The following is an 8,520-nucleotide window of genomic DNA, read 5'->3' on the forward strand; positions in this document are numbered from 1 at the left end:
ACTCGCCTGTGTTCATCATCGTGACTGCCAGCTGACTACTATCCGCTGCCTCCGTGCACTACAGCCTCCTGCTTGCAACTCGCCTGTGTTCATCATCGTGACTGCCAGCTGACTACTATCCGCTGCCTCCGTGCACTACAGTCTCCTGCTTGCAACTCGCCTGTGTTCAACATCGTGACTGCCAGCTGATTACTATCCGCTGCCTCCGTGCACTACAGTCTCATCTCATCTTTGCTGTGACTTCCTCGAGACTGCCGCTTTCATTACCATCTGCTACACTTCGTGATCTACAGCTCCTGCCCTGCGCTGCACTCCTGTTTCCCATCGCTGTTGGTTCCTGTGGTTGCTACTGGTTACCTCCGTGTGCCGCTGAGTCCTGCCGCTGTGGTCAGCGCTATCGTCCATCTCCTGCTGATCCACTCTCCACGCCTTCACGTGTTCCACTGGTCTCTACCCTCCTGTCAGCATTGGATTTGTATCTCATCTACTACCCTCTGCTGGATCATCTCCATTCTCCTGGGTCCCCTATGAGTCCAGTCCCACGTGTTGCTGACTCCTGTGGATTCGTGTCCCTGTCGGTCTACTCACCTGTGCGCTGCACCTGCTAGACCGCTGCCTCACCTATCCAGGGACTTCCTATCCAGTCGGTCTCCAGCCGCTCAGGTACCGCTGCAATCCCATCTGACTGCTACTGCTGAACCACGGTATGCATACTTCTCATTGACTGTGCTGTGTATTGCATATCTTGCTGGACTGTGTTTGGTTCTCTCTGGAGTCTGCTATCCGCTGAGTCTATTGCCATCATTGACTGTGTTATCATTGTGCTGGACTACTTCAAGAGACTTTCTAGATTGCAGACCTGCTCAGTCATTTATATCCATATATATATCTATATTGTGCATATTACTGTGGATCGTGTATAAGGTGCCTGTGTATATCCTGTGTTGCAGTCTTCCCCTGTGCACCTCCTCACATATATATTCAGTGGTACAACTTGCTGATGTCAGACCACTGATCCCTGTTTCCGGTATCACCTGTTCCATCATCCTCTCACATAGCAGTGGTACAACTTGCTACCGCAGACCACTGACTACCTGGATACCTCCACTTGGATTCCATTCCTTCACTCAGACAGCGGTGCAACTTGCTACCCGCAGACCGCTGACTCTCATCACCTCCTTGTTTCTGTTGGACATTCCTCCTCACTATAGCAGTGGTACAACTTGCTATCGCAGACCACTGACTACCTTCACGTGTCCTTGTCCATACAGTTCCTTGTGTATTATTACCTCATTATTACCAGTGTTGCTAGTCATAGACTTTCCTGAGCATCTCATCGGCCATCATTTCATGTTCCGTGATCACCCAGCTACCAGAGTACTCTATTACCATCTACATTGCTCTGGTAAGCCTACCATCTGGTGATCCCTGGGTAAAGACTCCTAGTGCCCGTGACAGACCCTGTATTGACTACAGAGAATTGAACCTCATCACGGTCAAAAACACCTATCCACTTCCTCTCATCTCCGTGTTGTTCGATCATTTAAGAGGTGCAACCGTCTTCACCAAAATCGATCTTCGGGGTGCATATAACCTCATCCGGATCAGAGAAGGAGATGAGTGGAAGACGGCATTCAATACGCTTTCGGGCCACTACGAATATCTGGTCATGCCGTTTGGCCTTAGTAATGCACCTGCTGTGTTTCAAGACCTGATTAATGAAGTGCTACGAGAGTTCCTTGATTGTTTCGTGGTTGTCTATTTAGATGATATTCTCATCTATTCCAAGTCATTAACTATCCATCGGGGTCACGTAAAACAGGTCCTACAGAAATTGCGAGAACACCACCTTTACGCCAAACTAGAAAAGTGCGAATTTGAGGTGCAGAAGGTGTCCTTCCTAGGTTATGTAATTTCTTCGGAAGGGTTCTCCATGGATCCAACCAAGGTCCAAGCTATCCTGGATTGGGTGCGACCAAATAATCTCAAAGCGGTGCAGAGGTTTCTGGGCTTCGCCAATTACTATAGAAGATTCATTCGTGGCTTTGCTGATATTGTGGCTCCTATTGTTACCCTGACCCGCAAAGAAATGGATTCCACTAATTGGTCACCTCAAGCAATAGCTGCATTTGAAAGCTTGAAAAAGGCCTTTGTATCCGCTCAGGTCCTTAGACATCCAGATCCTAAAAAAACATTTGTTCTTGAGGTCGACGCCTCTGATGTCGGTGCTGGTGCTATCTTGTCTCAGAAGGACTCTCATACTCACCATCTGCACCCCGTGCCTACTTTTCCCACAAGTTCTCTTCAGCAGAAGCCAACTATGATGTGGGTAACCGAGAACTGTTGGCAATTAAGTGGGCCTTTGAGGAGTGGCGTCATTGGCTGGAGGGTGCTACTCATCAGATTTCCGTTATTACGGATCATAAAAACCTACAATATATTCAGTCGGTCAAACGTCTGAACCCTAGACAGGCCCGTTGGTCGCTGTTCTTCACTCGGTTCGATTTTGTGATCACCTACCGACCAGGTTCTAAGAATGTCCGAGCAGATGCTCTGTCCAGAAGCTTCTTGGCAAATCATGTTTCAATTATGAACCCAGAACCTATCATTTCCCCTTCCATAATCCACGCTGGGCTAACCCAAGACCTGAACGTTACACTCCAAAGGTTTCAAAGGATAGCCCCTGATAATACACCGGAGGGGTGTTTATTTGTGCCGGTTCATTTAAGGAAGGCGGTTCTTGCAGAAGCTCACAATAGTAAGACTGCTGGACATCCCGGAATCCGGAAAACATTAGAAATCTTATCCCGTACTGTATGGTGGCCATCGTTACCTACTGATGTCAGGAGTTATGTTCTCTCTTGCGAGGCTTGTGCCAGGAATAAAGTTCCCAGGAATCGTCCGGTAGGTCAGTTGATTCAATTGCCTGTTCCTGCAAAACCCTGGACTCATTTATCCATGGACTTTATAGTCGATCTGCCACTCTCTGCAGGACACAACACCATATGGGTGGTAGTAGATCGATTTAGCAAGATGTCTCACTTCATATCACTAACCAGGCTCCCTAGTGCTCGAAATCTGGCTCTCCTATTCATCCAGCATATATTCCGGCTCCATGGTCTTCCGGTTGACATTGTGTCGGACCGTGGGTCCCAATTCATAGCACAATTCTGGAAATCCTTCTGTTCCCTTCTTGGCATCAAGATCAGTCTTTTATCCGCATACCACCCTCAGTCTAATGGGCAAACCAAAAGGGTTAACCAGTCCTTAGAGCAGTTCCTGCATTGTTACACTTCGGAGTTTCACGACAACTGGTCCTCCTTGTTACCTTGGGCGGAGTTTGCCTATAATAATTCGTGTCATGCATCCACTCAAATTTCTCCATTTTACTGCAATTTTGGTTATCATCCCAGGTCCAATTCTCTATGCTCTCTCAAATCCGCTGGTATTCCGGAAATTCGTTCCACAGCCAGGGATCTCAAGGTCATCTGGAAAAAGGTACAGTTATCATTGAAACGAGCCTCATTCTTTGCTAAAAAAAAATCGGACCGTCACCGTACCACCTGCTCCCTCAAAGTGGGCCAGAAAGTGTGGCTGTCCACACGCAATATTAGGCTCCGACAGCCTTGCAGGAAACTGGGGCCTAAATTCATCGGCCCTTTCCCCATTATCAAGCAGATCAATGCTGTAGCTTTCAGATTGAAAATTCCTGCTTCGTTGAGGAACCCCAACACATTCCATTGTTCTCTATTGAAGCCAGTACTTTATCCAACTCAAACCCAGTCTTCGAGCGAGCCACGAAGATACGTTGTTCAGAAAATCCTGGATTCTAAAGAAGTGCAAGGGCAGGTGCACTTCCTAGTGCAGTGGAGGAATCGTGGGTAGAAGAACGATCTTGGATTCCGCGAAGACGTCTGTATGCTCCAAGACAATTGAAGGAATTTTTCCGGAGATTTTCAAAGAAACCTGGGTGTCGGAGTTCCTTAACTCCTCCTCAAGGGGGGGTACTGTTACGAGCCACGGCGGTACTCACAGCCGCCGCGGCTCGCTTCCTGTGTGCCCAGGCGTCCTGGCCGTCACCATGACAATAAGGACGTCACTTCCTCCTAAACCCCGGCTGTTGCCAAGGCAACGGCCGGACTCTGTACAAAGCAGCGCCGCGTCCCGGCAACAAGGGGCAGCTGGCCGCGTGCGCACAGGTCTGCAGTAACCTGATGGCTATTAGGTCATCAGTATTTAATTAACAGGCATTAGCCTCCAGCTGTCCTCTTCATGGTCCTGATTGGCCTGTTGGTCTGGCAGACAATTAGTCTGCAGCTGTGTATCTCCCAGGGGCAAACCCTGATTGACTGTTGTCTGTATTTAAGGCAATGAGGTCTGCTGCCTCATTGCCGGTTATAGCTTCTGTGCTCCAGTCTGCTGACCTGCTTGTTCCTGTTCCTGTATTCTGATACCGCTACTGATTTCCCGTGTATGACCTTTGGCTTTGAATTGGACTTCGCTTGTGTATCCTCTGACCCTGATCTCTGGCCTGTTTACCGTTTCTGCTATCTGCCTGTGACCCCTGACCTCAGCTTGTTTACCGATACTTTTGTCTGCTGCCGGCCCTTGACCTCTGCGTGGACCTCACTCCGCTTGCCTGGGTTCTCCCCAGCCGGTACACACTTCACGAACCTCTGTCAGTCTGCGGCCCAGTCTCTCCCCACCATCAGGGGCTCCAGTGAACACCTGATTGGCAGAGTAGATTCCGGGTTGTGTTGTGCCGGCTGGAGGGGTTCCTAAGACATCCTGTGATGAGTAGATCTGCATGAGACAGAGAGGGACTGCACACTTTAGATGGGCTTTTGAATGTACAGCTTAATGTTCTTAATTACTTTAATACTATTTTGGATATTTAAGGGAGCGCTGTTATTCATATACCTTATTTAAGGTTTCCATTGATTAGAAGACATTAACAAGAAGATTTTAAGAAAAATTTAAAAAGTTGTAATTAAGGATGGAACTCTAAAGTGATCAGGACTTTGAAGTTATAGTGTTTCTTATTTTGCAGCGTATGCATCCCCCTCATGCAAATGTTTTGTGCCAATGCACCTACACCATACTTACCTACTCTCAGAAACTTGTTTCCGGGAGAGGGGCATGACTGGAGGGCGGGAGGGGCCGGGGCGTGGCCAAACGCGTCATTTTGGCCAAAATGACTGGATTCTCTGTGAATCGCGTCATTTTAACAAGGAAATTCCGGGATGCGGGAGAAATGCCAACTCTCGCGGGAGCCCGGGAGACTGACCCGAATTTTGGGAGTCTCCCGGACTTTCCGGGAGAGTTGGCAAGTATGACCTACACAGACACTCTACCCAAAATGGAATGGAGGTGTGCAAGCCAAACACATTTTTTAAAACAAATACACGTACATTCACATTTTTGCAGATTTGTAAATGACCCTTTTATTCAAGCCCTAAGAGCTCCTAGGAATTGCCAACATATCACAACTGCATACTGTATTACTGCAAATCACCTTCAAATCATCTTCTCGTTACATACCTCTCTCTTCCTTTTCAGGTTTATTTCTTCCCTAGTAACAGAGTTTTCAGTTCTCCAATATATTAAAAGACACTACAACTGTTGTTATTATACATAACATTATTTCTATGTTGAGCTTGTATACATCTGGTTGTGTATATAATTGACACATATTCAGCATTGTCCTTCACCTGAACAAAACTTGAAAGTTAAAAGGAAAGTGTGAGCAGAAGGCTGTGTTGACCCGTTCTCCCTCTAAGTTCTTTTCCCTATCTAAATACTTGCAAAGGTTATCTTTCCCTTGAGTATAAGATTTTGTTATCCTTCTTGTTAAATAAATCAGTTAGCCTGCAAAAGACATGGAAAGATATGCCCTGCATCTGTTACGAGCCGTGGCGGTGTCCATAGCCCCAGCGGCCTGCTCTCCTCTGTGCCTTGCATCCCGGTCGTCTCCTTGACGACCGGGACGTCACTTTCGGTTTCCAGCCCGACCGTTGCTAGGGCAGCCGGGGACGTGCATGGTAATTAGTATAGCCTGCGGGGTAATTAAGCAGGCAATAATTTATTAAGCAGCCCCTAGGGGTATCTACTGGGCAGGGTTCTGATTGGCTCTCTTCTGTATTTAAGGCAGGGAGGGCTTAGCCTCCCTGCCGCTTACAGCGTTTCCAGTACTGTGCTGACCTGCTGTTGGATTCCTGTTTGATTGATCTACTGTTGTGACCCTTGCCTGTACCTTGGACCTTGCCTGTTTGCCTGTTGCCCTGACCTTTTGGCTTTTTATTCTGGACTTCGCTGTTTCGCTCGTGACCCTCACCTCTGCTTGGATATCGATATGGATATCTGCTACTGACTATCCGCTCCAGTCTGGGTTAGTGCCCCCAGTTCCATCTGCGCTACGGCCATATTTGATGAGCTTTTACTACTCTGAGCCCAAGACCTTTAGGTATCTGAGTACCTGTGAGCATATAAAGCTCTACGGGAAAGGCGACTGTTAAAGGTGAAGATCTCTACTCCATCTGTTCTAAAAGCTCATCTTTGTGGTCGTGGGCCCTAACAGCCTCTAAATCATTTCCTGGTCCCACAGCAAATATTACGTTTTGATAACAGATATTAATGAATTTTATTTATACTTGCCTACTCTCCCGGAATTTCCTGGAGGCTCCTGAATTTCGCGCAGTTCTCCGGGACTCTCAGAAGAGTAGGCAAATCCCCCGGACCCTGTAAAATGTCGAAATTTACTGAATTGAATAGCAGGGGCGGGCTTAATTGCATCATTTAGCCCCACCCCCGCTATTCTATACCGTGAATTTTTGTATTTTATGGTAGAAGCGGAGTTATAGTAACATAATGATGTTACGCCCATTCCTACCCTCTGTCACATGATCTGTACTCCAATCTCCCAGAGTACAGATTTAAAAAGTTGACAAGTATGGATTTATTGGAGTATGCAGTTGAAAAGGATAAAACCTACAAATTCTAAAGTCTACAAACATGTCTCATTTCACACTGGCATGCACTTGAGATTAGACCATAACTTTGACTGTGAATTTAAGGTTAACACTTGCAAATATCCGACACATAGGAAACATAAAAAGGATGTGGAGGATTTTCCCACACACATTATGTTTGATATTTCTGTGACATGCTTCCTAACATGGAGATGTAACAGGAACATTTCTGATAACATCTCTACAGGTAACTGAGATAAATAGGTTGTTGCCCATTAAATATACATTTGCTTCCATTTCTAAGCTGAACTAGAGTAATGACAGTTAACATCTGATTGTTTGCTGTGGACATCCCCCATGCTCAGAGCTATTTGTAGAAATGTTTTCCCTTGTAAACTGATGGCATTGGTTTAAATTGTTAAATATCATAGCAGAATATTTATAATGACATGTGAGGCAATAAGCTGAACGCACAAAACTATTTATTTGTGCATGATGTCATTCACTTACCTATTAAGGGTTTAGTCCATTGCATACTCCAGCCAATAAGATCCAGCGGGAAGGGCTGTTGGCCACACTATATACTCCACCCCCAGTGGCTGCTGGGCCTCTTTTGCTGCATATCTATTATATTTCTGCAGTGTGTTATTTTGCCTGTTGCTACTTTTTCTTAATCTTGCTTTCCCCCTTTCTCTGGTGCTGTACTTTCTCTCATGCCTTTAATTTTTTTTATCATTTTTCCCCTCTGTCCAACCCCCACTTTTTCTCACTTTCCCCCCTTCATCACTTATTTTTATTAGTGCTTTCTTCCCCTGTCATCTTTTCATGGTACTCTTTCTCTTAAAACCTGCCAACTTGCGCCACAGCCCATTGTTTGCTTCCTCCCATTCCTCCCTGAACAAGTATTGCCCCCCTCTATCTATTATTTCTGCCTCCAGCAGTGGCCTGACAAGCGGTCACCGCCGGAGAGTGATACCTGCTGTTCTGACAGGCCACCCCTCACACACCCCACCCTCTCATCACCACTATAGCTGGGTCTCTGATTAGGCGGTTAGGACACAATGCCAGCCATTCTCAGGTGGTATGAGTTTACGTGCTCTGACCGAGCACATGACCCGATCCTTTACCAATATAGTCGGAGCATCATCCGGCACAGTACAAGTGGCAGAGGGAGGATCCCCAAGCCTAAACCCTATCTCTGCAGACACTTCCTGTGAAGATACCGGGTTTATCTGGCCCAGTGCTACCCAGTACCTTCTAGGATTCGTATGGTCACTCAGGCAAAATGCAGTTAAAAACATACAACAGTATATTTATTGTCATACAAACAACACTAGAATATTATATACACACAGTAAATAAATGCCAGGCAGATTTACCACATCATCTGTCCCTTACCCCAATAACTTAAGGAGATATAGTCACCTGCTGTCCAGACTTCATGACCCATGGATCCCTCTCAGCTGCATATATAGACTCGAGTTAGAAAACGACAATTCAAAACTCCATCTTGCACCTTCCTGAATGAAATCCAAGCATGAACCCCCTTCCC

The sequence above is a fragment of the Mixophyes fleayi genome, chromosome 4 (genome assembly GCF_038048845.1).
Source record: "Mixophyes fleayi isolate aMixFle1 chromosome 4, aMixFle1.hap1, whole genome shotgun sequence".
NCBI lineage: Eukaryota > Metazoa > Chordata > Amphibia > Anura > Limnodynastidae > Mixophyes > Mixophyes fleayi.